Source organism: Anser brachyrhynchus, assembly GCF_964034855.1.
Source record: "Anser brachyrhynchus genome assembly, chromosome: 3".
In the NCBI taxonomy this organism is placed as follows: Eukaryota; Metazoa; Chordata; class Aves; order Anseriformes; family Anatidae; genus Anser; species Anser brachyrhynchus.
In genome coordinates this window covers 71,785,842-71,805,470 of record NC_137696.1, presented here as the reverse complement: position 1 = coordinate 71,805,470, position 19,629 = coordinate 71,785,842, and the positions used below count along the sequence as shown (strand labels likewise).

The following is a 19,629-nucleotide window of genomic DNA, read 5'->3' as shown; positions in this document are numbered from 1 at the left end:
GTTACACATTACAGCATTGATTAGGAACTGACTAGGAATGACATGTGACTACACAAATACTAGTGGGAGGAAGCCAGTCAGCTTGTTATTTCAGACTGGATATTTCAAAAAAGAGAAAACAAAAATAGCCATTCCACAAAAGAGAGGACAAGAGGAGGACATGCAAGGAAGATGAATAGGGCCGTGGAGATTTACAATATTTCAGGTAGACTGGAAAGCATTTTGGCAGAAAAGAACCTGGGAGTTCTGGTGTTCACCATGAGTCAGAAGATGGACAAAATTCTCCTGGGCTGCATTAGGAAAAGCATCACCAGCAGGTCCAGCGAGATGATCCTTTCCCTGTAATGAGACATAGAGAGTGCGGGGTCCAGTGCTGGTCTCCCCCGTAGAACAGAGATATGGACATACAAGTGTCCAGAAGGATGATTAAGGGCTTGGAACTTCAACACTAACATAATCTGCAACTAAGACCGATCTTACTCTCTGAAGAGCATAAAAAACTTCTCTTTAAACATTATAATTTATTTTTTTTTCAGCACATCCTTGTCTTCCGAGAAATGAACGAGGCTCCCTCTTCCATTCTCTGCTGGTGGGATTCCAGAAAGAGCATTGTCAGCATTGTCTTTCACTGTCAACAGGGCAGCATACACAGTTAATTGAACTTGCATTTGTAAGTAGAAGTTCTGTAAGGGACCAGTGGATCACACATGACTGATGTTAGTCACCTTGTTTAGTGCATGGCTGGAAAGTACACAAATACAAGGGTATTGCAATTAGGACCTAATATAAAATAAACTGCTGTAATCTGAGGATGACGGTCCTTTCTAGGGCCTTCTGCATAAGCCTGTTTCCTGACATAACACAGCAAACCCTCAAGCTAACCATTTACTTGAAAGCATAGTGTCTTGAACTTGAAGGTAAGCTATAATTGCTAAAATAATGAGAGAAAGATGAAGAAAACACTTACCCTGTTCCACAGTACCATGGTGAGAACATGAAGTAGTTTGTAGCAGTGTTGGAGGGGAGAGACTTGACAATAATTTTTTTTTTTGTAGTTTAAATAGAGGCCATCTGAGAACCACCTTCAAACTCCACAAAAGCAGAAGTTCTTGTGAGTCCCAAATCTTCTCTTTTCTATTGCTTAGCTACTGAGGAAGCAAGTGGGAGCTCTGTGTGACAGAGGAAGGTAATTTATCCTTGGAGCACTGTGATGCATATCCAAAGCTGCATAGAAATGGAGGGACTTCTGAGCAAAATAAGCAGAAATACCAGAGAAGGGAGATCACTTATGCTGTATAGGCTTGGCATATCCCCTGTATACAGAAAAGGTTCTGAGTTGGAATTGCTGATAAATGGATTATTTAACTACAGAAAGCTTGACATTTGCAGACGACACCAAGCTGGGGGGAAATGTCACTCTGCCAGAGGGTAGGAAGGCCCTGCAGAGGGACTTGGACAGGATGGGTCAATGGGCAGAGGCCAATGGGATGACGTTCAAAATGGCTAAGTGCTGAGTCCTGCACTTTGGCCACAACAACCCCACACAACACTACAGGTTTGGGGCAGAGTGGATGGAAAGCTGTGCAGAGGAAAAGGATTTGGGGGTGTTGGTTGACGCTCACGTTAACATGAGCCAGCAGTCTGCCCAGGTGACCAAGAAGGCCAATAGCATCCAGGCTTATAACAGGAATAGTGTAGCCAGCAGGACCAGGGAGGTGATCATTCCCCTGTACTGTGCTCTGGCGAGTCCGCACCATGAGTACTGTGAGTAGTTTTGGGCCCCTCACTATAAGGACATCGAGGACCTGGAGCGTGTCCAGAGAAGGGCTCTGAAGCTGGTGAGGGGCCTGGAACACAAGTCCTATGAGGAGCGGCTGAGGGAACTGGGGTGGTTTAGTCTGGAGAAGAAGAGGCTCAGGGGAGACCTTATTGCTCTTTACAGCTACCTGTAAGAAAGTTGTTGGGAGCTGGGCTTGGCCTTTTCTTGAAGATAAGCAGCAATAGAACTAGCAGGAATGGCCTCAAGTTGCACCTGGGGAGGTTTAGGTTGGAAATTAGAAGACATTTCTTCTCATAAAGAGTAGTCAGGCATTGGAATGGGTTGCCCAGGGAGGTGGTGGTGTCACTGTCCCTGGGAGTGTTTAAGGAAAAGTTGGGCGTGGTGCTTAGTGGGTGACATTGGTGGTAGGGGGACAGTTGGACCATATGATCTTGGAGGTCTTTTCGAACCTTTGCAATTCTATAATTTTGATATCTTTTTAATTCCAGTGTTTCAGTTTTGAGTTGAATGTGGATTATATGTGACATCCTTACAGGTAGAAGGAAGACATCTCAGTCTAGTTTGCAGGGAAAATATATTAAAAGTTTTCCTTATAGTTCAAAAGTTTGTAGTGCAGTTGCTTTAAAATCTCATCAGCTCTTTAAAGCCCAGTTCACTTTTAGATGAAAGCATAATAAAAATAATTTGATGTACTACCCTTTTGAGGTGTACATAGTCTTTCTGTCACTGAGGTTAAGCAATTCCACTAAAAGTAGGCTTTTTTTCCAACACTGTGCAAGCAAAATTACTACATATGTTTTGAAATAACTTTCTTTTGTCCTGAGGTTTTTATTAACACAATATCATTCTTCATCTTAAAATACAAATAATGAAATCCCAAACTAGCAAAACACTTCATTGATCTAGGTATGGTCTGTACTAAGGGTGAGAAATAGTTCCTTTCCTGCAAAACTCAATCTAAATGGAGAAAATGGAGCAGAAAGGCAGTATTAGCCATGTTTTTAAGATGGAAAATGAAGCTACTTGCCTGAGGCCAAGCTTTTTTTTTTCTTTTTTTCCTTCTTTTTTTTTTTTTTTGTATTCTGAATCATGTTACTATTTTTCTTCCTTTTTATTAATGCACTATGACAAAATCAGGCTGGTAGAGAAACCTAAAATTGACAACATCATAACATTCACATCCAAATCTCCTCCAAAGGCATTTTTATTTTTAATAATTAAAAAAAAAAAAGTCATTCTTTGGCTTTTATGTTTTCGAAAAGGATCAAAGATCACAAACAGAGAGTCTACTGTTGAATGCTGTCATTCTTCTCCCCTATTTCTATTGTCATCTAGTAGAATCTATAGCTGGGATTCACACTCAATTCCTACAAAGTTGGACAGCTAAAAATAAGATACCAAAGCCCCCCAAATATGTGGAGCTGGAGGATGTATGGATATCCCCTAAACTATCCAACAAGAAACACTAAACATAAGCCTGGCTTAAAACTTGGCCTTTCAAGGTCTTAGATACTCAGATGTGGAGTGCAGTAGCTGGGATTCACAACCTTGCATGTTCATGTCCTTTTTTCATTGGATCAGGAACAGGACCAGCTGATGTAGCTGCTCTTGGTAAAAAGAGGTTCAGATCCGTAGGCTGTGAGCTCATTCTCGTTCCTCTCCTTGGGTTCATCCTACTCCAGAAAATCTTCTGCCTTGACTTCAGTACACTCAGTAGAGAGAGGTAGGACCTGACAAGATCCTCTTGTCACTGGATCACTTGTGTTCTCGGTGAGTGCTTCAATTTCTGAGCTCTGGGAAAAAGTGGAGCAGAGCTGGTGCTTGAACAGACAAAACAACAACAACTGAATGGGCATAGAGAATTAGTGAACCTGAACATCCCTGTTTAGGATGCAAGTCCTGTTATTTAGGTGCTTTCTCTTTATGCAATATGTAACTGAGGAAGTTGCTTTGCCTCTGACAACGATGCAAATTTAAGTATTAAATCTTGTAACTGTTTATTACAAATCCTTCAAAAACATAGATTTCACCTGAGAGGTCTCTGAACACAAAAATAAGCTCTGAGCTTCCTGAAATTAATTGTACTTATTCATTTGAAATACCTGTGGTCTGTCAGACTTACCAGCTCTCAGGATTTCTACTTGCAAAGGAGATGAGGCAAAATGCTGCTGACAAGCCATCTGGACGACCTGCATAATGTAACAGACTTAAAAATTCATGGTGAAGAAGATCCTTTCCCTTTTAGTGGGGTAGCTCATTGTGAGATTTCTGTGGCTTGATTGCTGTTGGCAGAGTGATTTTTCCTTATGGGTCTGTTTGCACCTTGGAGGACTGGAGGCATCACTTTGCTTTTTCCTGCCCACTCTTACCTACACTCCACAGATCCCTCCAACACGCATACAACAGGGCACTCTGGTTTTCAGGCCCAGGTAGGTTACTGACACTCCTGTTCCTCAGGAATCTCCTGGGATCAAAAGAATTGAGCTCAATAGTTAACTCTATGTAGAAATATCCCTGACCTTTTGTCCTGGCAGTCTGTGTGGTGACATTGCAGCCATATGTGAATGCCAATTAAGAAATCATGGGCATTTTGGCTGAGGGGATTTCAGAGTAGAATTGGGTCAAATACAGCTTTGAGGTTATATAATCACGTGTTATTAACTTTAAAATTCAGAGGTGCAGAACCATTCCTTTCTCTCTTTCCACCACTGCATTTTTATTTGTACTTGAAAGACACGTCCTTTCTGCAAAAGCAGATCAACAGCAGCTACTTCCAAATCCATCAATAGAATTCTTAATCTTCTGGAAGATGTATCACAGTAACAACAGCAAGAAAAAAAAAAAAAAGGTAAAAAAAAAAAAGTAATGTTGTAGAAATGTGTTTTTTGCCTTCCATCACTACCTCCTCTCAGCTAGAGAAAGAAAATGAGAAGATGCAAGCATTGAGGGTGATAACAAGATTGAAATGAACACCTGCTCACAGTTCTACTTAGTTCAGAGGCTTCCTTAAGGTGAGCCTGGTGTCTGAATTGCAGCTGCTAGATTTTCTGAATTAAGTGGCAGCATTACAGTTGTGTCAAGCGAGAAGGCACAATGACAGATGCTGAACAGGATGAGCAAATGGCCAAGGAAACGAGGAAGGAGAGGCCCCGTCTATAAACTACAACACCTGCACAAGCAGCTTGTGTTATACAGAGTAACTCCTATATCAAACCAGCAGATTTGCACAGGGGGCCTCCTGTTATCCACAGGGGCCAGCAGCAAAACAGCTTTAGTGTTTTCTATTTCATTTGCTGAAGCTTAGTCAGCTTTGCCCTAAGACTCCATGAGGACCCACTTATACATTTCCATCCTGCATTATAATTGTGATGTATTGCTTCCAATTTTAAATAATACATGGATAAAATCAGATTGTTTTCTTGTGTTGCTGGTATAGTGGGGATTTTCCTGGTAAAATGAAAAACATTATGAAAAGAAATTAATGTGACCGTCTCTTTGGCCTTCACTCACTCCTTGCATAATGAGTGTTATGTGCAAGGAGGGGAGGAAAAAAACACAAAGATTTCATTAGAAATTATGGGAAAAGAAGGGTGTTGCAAACAATAAACTAACGAAAATTGAATAGTTTGACTAATGCATCACACGCCAACTCAGACAAAAAAAAAAAAAGTGCTGCTGAAATATTCATGAAGAGGAGAAGTCTCCAAAAAGAATAAGCTGGGAAGAATTAAAGGAGCAGAAAGAGATGTGTGAGAGGAATTCAGAGAATATGCATGGGCTGGTACCCAACACAGAGGAGACTTCATTAGGAGGAAGTGGGTAAGAAAATGGAAATGAAGGGTAGGCAAAGAGAGACTTTTCATGAAAAGGTGATATGAATCCTTACCAGCTAATGGGAGTTAGTCTTTAAGGTTGCCCTTTATAGCAACTGTTCAAACTACTGTTAGCTAGTTCTTGGAGACTAGGGGTAAAGGTGAGGGAGGTCAAGGAGAAACCCACATTCAAGATGGGAAAATCTTATTAATGATGAATAGAAATTAGCATATCCCACAGCAATGATTTCCTGATTATTGCTGGAGATAAGATAATAGTTCAATTAAAAGGGACCTACAAGGATCATGCAGTCCAACTGCCTGACCACTTCAGGACTAACCAAAAGTTACAGCATGCTGTTGAAGGCATTGTCCAAACCCCTTGTGAACACTGACAGGCATGGGGCATCAACCACCTCTCCAGGAAGCCTGTTGCAGTGTTTGACCACCCTCGTAGTACAGAAATTTCCCCTAACGCCCAGTCTGACCCTCCCCTGGTGCAGCTTTGTGCTGTTCCCTCATGTCCTGCCATTGGTGACCAGGGAGCAGAGGCCAGCACCTCCCTCCTCGCTCCCCCTGCTCTGGGAGTTGCAGAGAGCAACGAGGTCACCTCTTGACCTCCTCTTCTCCAGAGCAGACAACCCAAGTGCCCTCAGCCTCTCCTCACAGGACTTGCCTTCACACCCTGTTACCGGCTTTGTTGCCCTCCTCTGGATGCTTTCAAGGACCATAACATCCTTTTTATACTGTGGAGCCCAGAACTGCACACAACGTGTAAGGTGAGGCTGCACCAACACTAAGTATAGCAGGAGCATCACCTCTTTTGACCGGCTGGCCGTGCTGTGCTTAATGCTCCCCTCAGTGCCGCTTGCCCTCTGGCTGCCAGGGCATGCTGCTGGCTCACACTAAGCCTGCTGTCACCAGCACCCCCAGTCCTTTCTGCTGAGCTGCTCCCCAGGCACTCCTCTCCCAGCCTGTGCCTGTGTCCGGCACTGCTCTGATCCGGGTGCAGGAAACAGCATTTTCCTTTGTTGAACTTCACGCCGTTGCTGATCGCCCAATGAGCCTTGGTGTTTCTGAAGGCTTTTGGTGAAAACTCTGTTTTGTGTATAAGCTGCTTCTGCTATGCAGTTCTGAAACAGTGCACTTCCACTGCGTGGTTTCTGTTATACAGTCCTCTGTGAAAAGCTGCATTACTGAGGAATTTTCAGTTTGGAATTAATGAACGAGGAATTTACTTTGGTAATGTATCATTTTGCTCATGCTAAGAAAGATGCTTCTGAAAGAACACAGTAGTGCTTAGCTTGCCAGGAAAAGCTATTTCGTTAATTGAGAAATCTCATTTGAGCAGTAACTTCATGCCAGGCTACTACTGCAATAATATACACAGAGCACGTATGGAAGTGATTATATTTTAATCTTTGGCCTTGATGGGGGTCTGCTTCCTACAGCCTTTCAGTTTAAATTCTAGCTTGGAAAACATACAGGCTCCCTGCAGAGTGACATTTATGCTCTTGTTTAACTTCTTGTCCTTGAGGCTGGCAGCTTGGGTAACACTGCTTCTGGAAACCTGACATCACACTGAGAAAAATCTGACTCTTGCCCTAGGAGGAGGGAGGAAACACGATGCCCTGTACACAACAGGGCTCTGGCTGCCGGTGCAGTTACAAAGGAGAGTAGCAGCAAACCCTGCGGTATCTATGCTTCAGCAGTTTGCTTCCCCCTACCCCGTGGGGTCATGCTAGTTATCTCTGTTTTTGTAATTTATAAGTACGGTGGCTACCATGTACTCATAGGGTCTTTAGGCTGTGCCTTGGGGAGAAATAAGCCCTGTGATTTAAGGACAAGTTCAACAAATGAAGACTGAGGCAAAAATTCTCGTAATTTTGAGGCTACAGCACTTACTCCTGTGTACAGATGCTGAGGTACAGAATGGTGAAATGACGTGCCCAAGATAAAGCAACTAATCTGTGAAAATGGCAGTAAAACTCAAACCTTTATCCTTGTGTTTTCAAGCACACAGCCAGAAATCACTTCTAAAAATAACACTTTACAAGTGATATTGACCACAGCACTGAGAATAGCAAGCCTCTAGATCTGACCTTTTCTCAGTAGAAAGAAGTGCAGGGGATGTCACTGACACATCATTGCAAATCAAAGACAAGGATGCAGGTGTGCCAGGTTTTTTGCTTGTGGTGGTATTTAATACTATGCTTTTGGTTTTCATCTGAAATTGAGTAGTGCTGGATGCAGAGACAGTGCACACATTAGGCTCTGTATAAACAAGATAAAAGATAGCAGTAGGAGAAGAGTGACTAATTGAGCTGTCAGTTCATTGAGGGTAAATTAATAGTGGAAATGGGAAGAGACTCTTTTCAGTGCCAGTCAGTGTCCTTTGCCCTGGGCCATGCTTCATTTTCTCTTGTGAAGGAAAGAAAATACAGTTGTACTGCTCCTTTTAGAGCAGAAGATGTTTGGACTGTGCAGACATTATAATTATGTCTATTTGCTCGTTGACATACTTTAAACAAGTAGCAAATAGCAGTAAGTCCTCCTGCTTATCCTGTCACTGGATACTGGATGTCTTGGTTCCAAATCTAAAGAGGAACACACTAGCTTTACCTCACAGATATATTTTTAAGATCTTTTCCTGCCAGCTTCTTCTGAGTATTTGCAAATAATGAAATGGTTCTGAGCCAGTCACCAAGTCGTTCTGTGAATTATAGCTGAAAGCCTGGGTAGTTACCCATCTCCAGCGGGAGGGGCACATAAAACCAGGAAGAAATGTTTTTGAGCTGAAATAATTCTTCTTCCTCACCAGAAAACAGTAGACATCATCCTAAATTGTAGAATAAAAGCACAGTTCCTCTCCAAACAGGCACTTTGTGATACATTGGGAGCCAAGTGGTGAATACTCAATGACAGCTGGTAAGGTGGTTTTACTGGGAAAAGGAAGGACCCAAATTTAAGCAATGAGAATACACAAAATGGAAAAATTCACCTTTATCAGTTAAAAACTTGGGGGGGGGGTCAGGGAATGAAAAAAAAAAAAAGAAGAAGAAGAAAATGTATCAATAAATCAATAATAAAGTTGGTAGCTTTGTGATACTGAAGAGCTTCCAATGGTAAATTGAGGAAGGGCATAGAAATATAACACCCTTGCACCTGTTTCGGGACTTCTATTTTTTTTCTTTCTTCCCTATAGGAGTCTGGTCCCTGATATTATTCCAAACTCTAGCAAACTATATACAAGAAGTCTGTGAATAGACAGAAATTCATAGTTGAATTAGATCAGTGCTTGATCATGAACCATCCATTTTTTCCTTGTTTTCCATTAGGCCCTGCTCAAGAAATCCTTAACAGAAATACTTCTGCTATTCATAAGACACTGAACAAAGACAGGTTAACTGAGGGCTGCTTTATCTTTTATCTAGTTCTGTCTGATCAGCACTGTGTAATTGAACAAATGTATGAGTGATGTAACCAGCACCATCAAGCTTTTGTCAATGCCTCTTGAAGATAACAAGCGGTTCCTTGCATTGCAGACTATGATTCCCTGTAGTGAGATAGGACAATATGTTGAGTAAAAGTAGTGAATATGAAAAATGACAGTGGTGCTGTTGAGAGCAGTAGAATCACATCCCATGTGGGCCATTCAATCAGACCATGTCATAAGACCCCTCTCTATTCTTGTGATAGTTGTATGGAATTTGCTTTTGCTGTGATCATACACCAGAGTCTTCCCTTCCTTTCTCATCTTATTGGCTTTATTTTCGGTGGTGGTTTGAAAAGATGGTGATCAAGAGTGCCCTACGAGTTGGTCTGAAATAAAGAGAAATGCCATTTCTAGGCAATATCCAGTCACTCAGAAGAGAGATTCAGCATAGCTTTTTCATCTGTCACATCTTTTAGGTGTGATTCTAGCTTTGAAAAAGTTGCAGTAAAATGGTGCCATGAGTTTCCTTATTTATTGCATCTGAAGAATTGTCAAAGCAGATCCACAACTGTATGAAATACAGTGACTTTGCATTTTCATCTTTATATATATCTTCTAACTGCCAATCCCATCTATTCAACCTAGAATTGGAAAAGCTGTCCAGGTTGTTTGATTCATGTGTCATCAACAGAAAACGTTTGCTGGTGGAAATTACTTAGTGATAAACATACCTGAACATAATCTATTAATTTCACCATTTATTCCTGTAGCTTTGCCTGCTTCGTCAAATCAGAAGGGAAAAGTAAACAGGCAAAGGTATAACTGTGCATAGAAGATGTCCTGTGTAGCCCCTCTCCCTCGTAATGTCTGAACTAGAAACCACGGGAGTAAGTTGTGTACTGTGCCTAACTATTCCTTCTATGCTGCACAGAAAGGAAACAGCCACTGTTCATCTGGAAGATTTGTCCAAACAGCTGAAGTTTTCTTATTTCTGGTATATCAAGTGTTAAGGAGTTATAAGACTCCTTAACATATAAACATATATGTTTGACATACACATATTAAAAAAAAAAAAATGTCATCTGTTCAAATGCATAGTAGTTCAGGATGCATCTTCCACTTAATTTACCCCACTGAGTACTGATTCCAAAACTTAGAGGTTGCTTCATAAAATATTATAACATTTACTAATGTTTGGAAACATTGCAGAGAGAGGGTTGAGAGAAAGAGAAAGACAAAACCTAGTACTCTAGCTGGAGTCAGGCTGTAAAAGGAAAAATTTGTCTGCACAGAGTATTCTGAGATGAGAAATTTTTTTGACTGAGCAGTGACTGAGCAGTCAGGGAAGGGGGAAGCTGTCCTTAAGCGTTATCCTTAAGAACAAAAATATTACCTGGTTCTTAGGGGGAGGAGGACAATCTTTTTCTGTCATCGTGGAGACCCATCATCAGTGCTTGTTTGCTTCCTTTCTGTCATCATGAAGACCCATCAACAGTGCTGGTTTGCTTTCTTTCATGATGATGACTAAATACTGTGAACTGTGGTAATGCCACAATGAAGTGGACTTCACTTCTTTCACTGTCACTGTGAAGCTCTGAAGACCATTCAGGAGACTTTCTGTGAAAGAGGGAATTTAACTTGTTCAGTGAAGAAAAAGAAATGGTAGTTGCAGATCTGTTTTTCAATGTTACTTCAACAGTAATAGCACCTTTCACCATAGTTCTCAGGGTGCTTTATGAAATCAATTATCCTTTCCTTACTGATGGAAAGATTGAATTGTAAAAGCTAGGATTGCCCAACCATATTGGTAAATTCTGTGGCTGTGAATTGAGAGTTGAAGTCCTGATGTCTTTTAGGGAGTCTTATCATCTTGTTGTCTGATGTTATTTTAGCCAGTGCTTATCTAAGAACAATAGGGACAGTTTATGAAAGAAAAAATTCAGTTTTGGCTTGAGAGAACACTGGAAGAAAAACTTGTTGAATATTCATGCAGAATATATTTGTGTTTTTTACAGAAATCAGATTCAATTTTCTCTCTCTTAAAGAAATTACTCAGAGAATCTCATCTTAAAGGTCGGAAAATTTTCACAGACATTTTAAAGAAACACATTAGCATTGAAAAGTGGAGTGATCAGACATACTGAATTGTCCTACTTAAGTGCTAACTTTAATTGGAGACTCCAGCTGAAGGCAAAATTTCTTGTTTTGTACCTGTAAACAATTGCTGACATTGTTTGTGCTCTTGATAATGTCAGTAGCTATCCATAAAGAATATACTGTAATACATTTAGTGGTATTGTAGGAACGAAAATAGTAGGGAAATGAAGAGATTTTAAAATGACACAGTAACAGACCTTTCAGATAAGCACAATTGGCATCTGATAAAATGTCAGTTGTGATGCAGAAGGTATTTTTACCTATTAGGGGGTTATTATCTTTTATAAGAATATTAAATTACTCTTTTTTTACTAATAATGATCATACATGATAAGGCAGGGGTGGTTATGTCTGCCCACGATGGGACACATTCCAGCTCTTCCATACTGGTTGTCCTTCAACGTGCATATGCATACCAGTAATGGAGCTATCATACAGCTGTGCCAGGAAAGGTTTCAGTATGCCTCAAATTTGTTAGTCCCTGAAATTTTCAGTGGAATTTAAGGGGAAAAGAATAGAAGAAACAGAAATAAAAATTGTTGGATTATGTTTTCTGTATCTGTCTATTTCATGTTTTTCCTGCAAGATTTGTAAAAGGAGCACTTATGTCTCCTGGCAAGGACATTCAGACCTGTACCTGCATGGAGATGAGCGCGAGGTGTAACAGGAATGCCTCCATAACCTGAGAATGGGCCAAGCTTGCAGGAAAGCAAAGATTGACCAGGAAGAGGAGGGTCAGATTGCATTTCCTGGCAGATGTGCATGATACTGAAATGAGTATGGGCAATTGTTTATATTTGTTCTTTTATAAGGACAAAAAAGAAAGTGCAAATATAGGTGTGTAGTGGGTTTACGTGGCAAGGTTTTGGTAGTGGGGGGCCATAGGGGCGGCTTCTGTGAGAAGGATCTAGAAGCTGCCCCATGTTTGGTTAGGGCCCCACTGCTGACCAGAGCCGAGCCAATAAGGGATGTTGTTTTGCGCCTCTATGAGAGCATATTTAAGACGGAAAAAAAACCGCTGCACCACACACAGCAGCTGGGAGAGTGAGAGGAGTGAGGAACAGCCTTGCAGGTGCCAAGGTCAGCGAAGAAGGAGTGGGGGGAGGTGCTCCAGGCGCCGGAGCAGAAGTCCCCTGCGGCCTGTGGTGAGGACCATGGTGAAGCAGGCTGTGCCCCTGCAGCCCATGGAGTACCACGGTGGAGCAGGGTTCCACGCTGCAGCCCGTGGAGGAGACCACGGTGGAGCAGGTGGACCTGCACCGACGGAGGCTGCAGCCTGTGGAAGACCCCTGCCGGAGCAGATTCCAGGCCGGACCTGTAGCCCGTGGAGAGGAGACCACGCAGGAGCAGGGGGTCTGGCAGGAGCTGCCGCCCGTGGGGGATCCAGGTTGGAGCAGTTTGCTCCTGAGGGATGGACCCCATGGTACGGACCCGTATCTGGAGCAGTTCTTGAAGAGCTGCTGCCTGTTGGCAGCCCCCGCCGGATCAGTTCAGCAAGGACTGCATCCCGTGGGAGGGACCCCATGGCACAGGGGACGAGAGTGACCCAGACGGAGCGGCAGCGAAGTGCTATAGACTGACCATAACCCCTGCTCCCCCGTTCCCCTGAGCCACTCGGGGGAGGAGGTGGAAGAGGGTGGATGGGGGGGAAGGTGCTTTTGGTTTCTTTCCTTTGTTTCTCACTTCTCTAGCTTGTTAGTAATATGTAATAAATCTTCCTATCTCTCTATGCTGAGTCTGTTTTGCCTGTCACGATAATTACTGCGCGATATCCTCGTCCTTATCTCAACCCTTGAGCCCTTTTCATTGTATTTTCTCCCTGTTCCTTTTTGAGGAGGGGGAGTGAGAGAGTGGTTGTGGTGGAGCTCGGCCACCCACTCGAGTAAAACCACCACAAGGTGTGTGTACAGCATATACAAGTAGAGACTTCTGGGAGCAGGTCTTTTAAAAATGTGGTGAGTTCTCTCCTTGTTTCTGTATGCTGAACATAGCTTAATGGAAATGACATGCCTCATTTCTTCCCTGTGCTCTAGTTTAGACATGACTCCTTTGTTTGTTTTTAAATAGTGCTCAGTTTATTTGAATTCCTTCTGGTTAAGGAAAACAAGGCTGCCTTAAAAAGCTGTTGGAACATTGGATGCTATTCTGTTCAAAGGCATTAGCTATATAATTACTGTTTGTTTCAAATCCCAGTGTTTGTCCTCCTGGTTAGATTGCCGGAAGAAAACCTTTCCTCTTCAGATGCAGAAAGTAATATATGTATTTTGTTCAGTTTTTGTGAAGTCCCTCTCACAAATTACAGACATTGAACATCTGAGATAAATTCCACTTGTAACTGAACAAATGCATATGTGGAAAGGATTTTTTGTGTAGAAGTATCTCACTGACAGTGAAGCTTCAAAGAAGAAATCTCTATTCTGACTCCCTCAGTCTGTAAAGGGGAATGTATTCTTCCTTTAGTAAAGCATGAATTTATTTCCAGTTGTCATTTTCATTCCCAACAGTGGTCAGTGTGCAAGATGTAAAAGTCCGTCCTCACTGAAGTCAGTGATAAAACATCCAGTGACTTGAGAATGGTCATAGATTTCTAAATTGTCTTGCTGTCCCTGGCACCTTCTAGTGAAATCATTTGCCCTCCCTTTGCCTCAGGCTATGAGGCAATTTCTAAAATTTAATCCATGGAATCAAAGCTGAATCGGGTTTAAATATGCAGACACATTTGCTTAATTATCTGATGCTTACATTACAGTTTGTGCCAGTTTTATGCTTTTATGATGGCTTTATGCTCCGCCTTTTTCCAAGACATGAGTTGACATTTTTGAGGCACATTGCTTGGACAGGTATATTCCCACCCTACCAACACTCAGATAGTGCTGGCTGGTGCCTGTGGCTGGGGTTCTGTGACTGGGGGTGGCTATCGCATATGATGTGGTTGAGTAGCTAGAACTGAACTGGCTTAGAGCATGGGTGAGTAGGCATGCAGCTGGATATACCTGCCCACGTATAAATTATCTCTGCTACATGATCCATGAGATATAGTGGGTACCCGTGATTTTCAGGGATTTCCTCCTGACTGTAAGGAGATAAGGATCTCTCTTACATTCCTACTGGCAACCCAAGCAAGAGGCACCCTTAAATCCCATAACTGATTCAGACCTTGTGGAGTGCTGGTGCTGCTTAACCATTCCCATGCAGCTGAAATTTGAACAGATAAACAAAGGAGAACAAACTGTATATGTGGTGAAGGAAAGCAAAACAAGAACTTTACTCCATTGAAATAATACCTGGGAGTTCACAAACTAGCTGTTTACTTTAGCTTGTTTCTATTTCACTGATTTGTTGTGATCCACAGAGGTGTGTATTTGATTGCCCTTACATCTTATGTATGCAAATTTGACTTACAGTGAGCTCAAGAGAACAACGTGATGGGAAATTGTTATGCAACCCAAACTGGAGAAAGTTGTTAGTATGGGTCTAAAATAGCCTCAAACTACTACAGTTAAAAAGAAGAAACTTTCTGACTTCACTTGAGTGACCACCCTAAAGGAAGGTCACATCATGCTGGGAGGTGATTTAGCCTGACAGAGTGGAGTTATTTCAGACTGAAAAAATAAAACTGTACTAAGCAACTCAAAATAGAATATAGTTTATGTTAATTTTCTTTATTTTGTTCTCCGTAGTGGGCTTGCTTCCTTGCAATGATGGTCTGCCCTTGATCTGAAACCTGAAAACTCACTTTTAAAGCCTGTCCTCAGTGAAGACATGAAGTCGGTTACCAACTTAGTGGTATTGCCTCTTCTTTCCTATTTACCTTTCTTTTATAGACATATGTGTGCATGTGTATACATATCCATATGTATATACATTTATATTTCAAAAACAAAAACAAAGCAAACAAACAAAAAACCATTTGTGCCCTGCTGCAGACTGTCTTGGAGGGAGGCTTCATTTCCATTTTTAGGACATTAGCATTAAGAATTAAGAAAAGGAAGCTGGTTATGTGTCAACAACACTCAAAAGAATATGGTTCACTTTCTGTCTGGCAAAAAATAATTTGGAGATTTGTCTGAATAAAGATTAGGATACATATTGAATATCCTTCAGTGTTGGCTTGGGATTTACCCTTGTGGGGTTTGCTGCACCCAGCAGTCCAGTAGAGGCAAGGCTGCCACAGTTCCATGTCCCAGGTCCAGCCAGTAGCAAGGCTGAGCATGTATTCCCAGACACACACACACTCCTACAGCACCTATATATATGTACTCATGTTCAGCCACACCAGTCAACAGAGGCACACCCAGCACTAGGGCTAATGCAAACAGCACTGATGGCCTCATCTTGTTCCCCTCTCTGTCTGACCAGGATAACTTTTGTGCGATTCCCAAATGCTCTTCCTCTGTAATGACCCCACACACCTGGAAGCAACCCCTCAGCCTGTGGTGATCTCAGGACACCACAGATCCCAGTCTCCTGCAGACTCATGGCGGTGGCTGTCACCCCAGACCTGTGGGGCTAATGCCCTGGGGTACCACGGTCCTAGGGGTCCTCATGTCCCTCACCAGGTTATTGGGGTGCCCCTGCCTGGCACCACACCCTTCCGCTCCTTCTTGCCTGAGGAGAGCAGCTTATCACACATCCCAAAGTGCAGCAGTTCAAGTGCTAATTCACTGCCTACAGGAATAACAATGCCAACAAGGTTCCTGAGTAGTTTTCAGTTAAAAATTATATTCTGTCTCTTCATAATTTCCCATTTTATTATCTTAATTTAACTTTTTTTTCATGACTTAAGCAAATGTGCTGAGGTATAGTGTGCTATTAACTAATTGCTATGCTTCCTCCAAGAGGTGGCTGCATGTCTGTGGAAGTGTAATAATTTGCATATGCTTATAAAATGTTTTGGAACTGTAAAAGTGCTGTGTAACTCTCCTCTACTCTGTTTCTTCATCAGATTTTCAAAGCTATTAAACTTCAGAAAAAATAAAATATTATCTTGTGTTCAAATTCAGTAAGGAAGATGAGGGATTTCGTGTCCACAGGCAGGTCAAGTGCTTGTCAGCTTTAAGAACAGCACTATGGAAATAAAACAAGATTGATGTCATTAACACTGAAGGAAATGTTCTTCATTCTCTGATTCCTTTCCTTCAGGTGTTTTTTTTTGTGTTGTTGTTGTTGTTGTTTGGTTGGTTGGGTTTTGCTCGTTTGTTGTTTTTTTGACACTCATTGCTGCAATATGAAAACCTCTCTTAAATGACTCTGGAATCTTTTTTTTTTTTTTTTTCCTAGATTGTGTTCTGATAAGCATATAATTGCACTTAAAGCCCAAAAGACTGTGATTTTCATTTGAAATTTAATTGTGTTAACTCCATAATCAGCACAGTGTAAATTAGGCACAGGTGTAGAGCAAAGAGAAGGTTTCTTTACCTAAAATGATTTCCTTTCTCTATTGAACAGGTGCATTTCAGGGATCCAGACTTTGAGAAGACCTTGCTTTATGACTGGAGAGTGTGTGTGCATATTTGTAATTGATACAGGCAATGATTTATTGCCATTTTTCTTTTAAATGTCTTAGTAAAATGGTCTTTTGCTGGAAATGCCCATCATGTGCTGCTGATTCTGCAGCTCTTTTACAGAATCCTGGAACACATGGTTTTGGTTTTAATCAGGTTTGCTCTTTAAAATTAAGGCAGCACATAAATAATCTTACAGCATTAATTCAAAGTAGTTGTCATACTTGTCAAATGTCTATAGTCTGCACAATTAAAGGCCTGTGGGGGGAAGTCGGGGGGGAGCGCTGTTTAAAAGAGAATCTACAATGAAAGAGAGTCTTCTCTTAAACAATCAACAGGACACTAATGAGGTCAAGATAAGCAGAAAAGACTGGATATTTTTGCTTGGTTGTTAAGACAGGAATGCTTGAGCTTTATCACAAAGAAAAGAGGAAGCTTAGATATTTGCCTGCTTCCTACACACTGCGATTGGTCCCTCTTCAGTACTCTGTCACGTTTTCCCCAGGGTAGATTTTAAAAAGGAGTGTGTCTCTAGAGCTCCTCATTAAGCTTCATGTCCTTAATCTGAAATTTACATTCTGTAGAGCTTTTGTGGGGAGGGAGAGGGATTGCATTTTTGTTTTGTTACAGCCTGAATTTTTTTTTCTTTTTATTGGTCTAAATCAAAAACTAACTTTCAGAAATCATTGCAAATAAAAATGTATTTGATGTTATTGATGAAAAGCAGCAGAAAGGAAATCTTTCGTAGTTTGTCTTGAAAACTCTTTCCTGTACTGGGAAAAAAAAAAAAAAAAAAAAGACAATGTGGCGACCCATTTTTCAATATATAGTATGAGTAATGAATATTTGTTCCTCTCATTTTTCTTGCCTCAGGGATGCTGGATGATAATATACAGATGATTTGCTTTATGATCATTTAAGGTGTCTGGGGACAAGTACACATTTAATCAGTCAGTTTTCTGACTAGACATGGTAGAATAAAATGCTTTCATAGAAGATATGCCTTTAAATATTTACTGAGGGTAGGTGGGATATGGTGTAGAGGAGTTGGTCATCGTATTATTAAATAAAATCTTAAGAGGATCATCTCCATATCATAGGATTGATTTTTATCATGTTGGCTCTGTATTTTATATTCTTCCTACCAGAACTCCCCCTGTGATTCTGACTCTCTCCCAAGGGGCAAAAGACAAAAGATGCTTCTTCCATTCAGATTTTATTCTGGTTCTTGTCGGTTTCTTTAAAACTTTTTTTCTTGAGATTTTTATGATGCGGGCATTTCAAAGTGCTTTGTGAATGAGACATGAAGAGAAACATAGTATCTGTGGAAGAAAATGGATCAAGTAAATACTGAATAATAGTTTGCATTGCATAACTTTAAACATTAGCTCTTAGGTTTTTTCAGAGCTCCTCATGAGTTTGTTGCCACACAGGTTCTTTAAGCAAAACTCTGCATGACTCTGCTCGACATAGAAAATGTCGAGCTGCTACTGAATGAGGAAAGGAATACTAAGTCTAAGTGCCATTAACTTTTTTGACTTGTTTTCTTTAGAGGTCATATTTTATCTCAATATCCAGAAGCTGTAGAAAAGAGGAATATCCAGTCTGAAGTTTCAAACCTTGTTTCCTAAAGTAAAACTAAATTTCTGAAAACTGCTCCATGCATTTTCAGTTCCTTAATGACTTACTGGAACTGAAAACATGAAATGAAAATATGCAATATTAAATGTTTAAATATGAAAGTGATTGTTCCCTAGAGATCTCTCATTGGTATATAGCACATAGTAAGGCAAAATTTTGCCTGTAGCAAAGTCTTGTTCAGTGGGCTTACACCCAAATGCCTACCAAAAGTCTCCATGAATAACTTTGCTTCCAGATGGAATAAGTGTGATCATTCTTATTAGATCATTTTACTCCACTATGTGGTAAGACAGCTACCTCAAGTGATCTGATCTAACGTAACATAGAAAGCTGGTTATTTTTTTCCTCTCTGATCAGCCACGAGAAAAAAGTGAATCAGGTCTGTGATGCTCTTTGAGAGATCAAATCCCTTTTTTCAAACCCCAAAGGCCTCTAATGCTTCTATCTTACCAATAATTGTGTCCTACCAAAAGATGTCAGAGACACCATTCTACCCCTTTCCGTGACAATAAATGTCACACCTACTTCATTTGGAATGAGCAAGGTTGATTTAATCGATCTTAATCCTGAGCCAACTTGAAAAAAGAAATTAGATTGTCAAGCAGTATCGAACTAGAGACATACCATAACTATCGTTTTACAGGTTTCATTGTTATCTGCCTGTTATCTTTACAGTTCTTCCAAGTCACTCTATAAGAAGGCTGAAACACAGAGTGTATAACAAGGTAGACAGACCTTATAGGGACTCTTGTCCATGGGACAAACATTTGTTCAAACCTTCCTCGAGCACTCCTTTGAGAAGAGGGGAGGGATTGGGGCCACTTAAGAGCTGAGTTTAGGCCTGTTTCTACTCTGACATGACTGTGTATTCCTTTGCAGCGTTGGATAAAATAGTTGGCAGTATGGTTCCTTTGACTTTGCATTAGCCCTTCATGTAAGGGATCTTGAAGTGGTTTCATTTCATAACATGTTCCTCATTAATTGATGATTTCTTGTAATTGTCTTCCAAGACTTCTTAACTTCAGAACACTACAGTTCATTGTAGAAGAGCACCCTGGGCAACACTTTGTAAGTGCAAATGACTTTGTTTTCAGCCATAAAACAGAGTTATAAATCCTATATGGAGAAACAGCTGATTGTGTTTAAGGCAACTTAATAAGTTGTTTGTTAATGTAGTTAACACCCCAGACTGCATGTGTTTGGACTGCAGACTCAGCAATGAATGACTGTTCTGTTCTCTGTGAGATTAAGGCATTTTTAGGATACTAGTTAACCACAGAATTAAATCCCAGCAGTTAT

General features: G+C 41.0%; 1 long non-coding RNA gene across 1 annotated transcript; it reads right to left on the bottom strand.

Annotated features, from left to right (window-relative positions):
- Positions 1–3,470: 3,470 nt before the first annotated feature.
- LOC308191911 lies at positions 3,471–5,070 on the bottom strand. The gene is made up of 3 exons (XR_013948385.1): positions 4,150–5,070; positions 3,903–3,969; positions 3,471–3,600 (listed from the first exon to the last, which is right to left on the bottom strand). It is a non-coding gene; the product is annotated as an uncharacterized lncRNA (long non-coding RNA).
- Between the last annotated feature and the right edge of the window lie 14,559 nt (positions 5,071–19,629).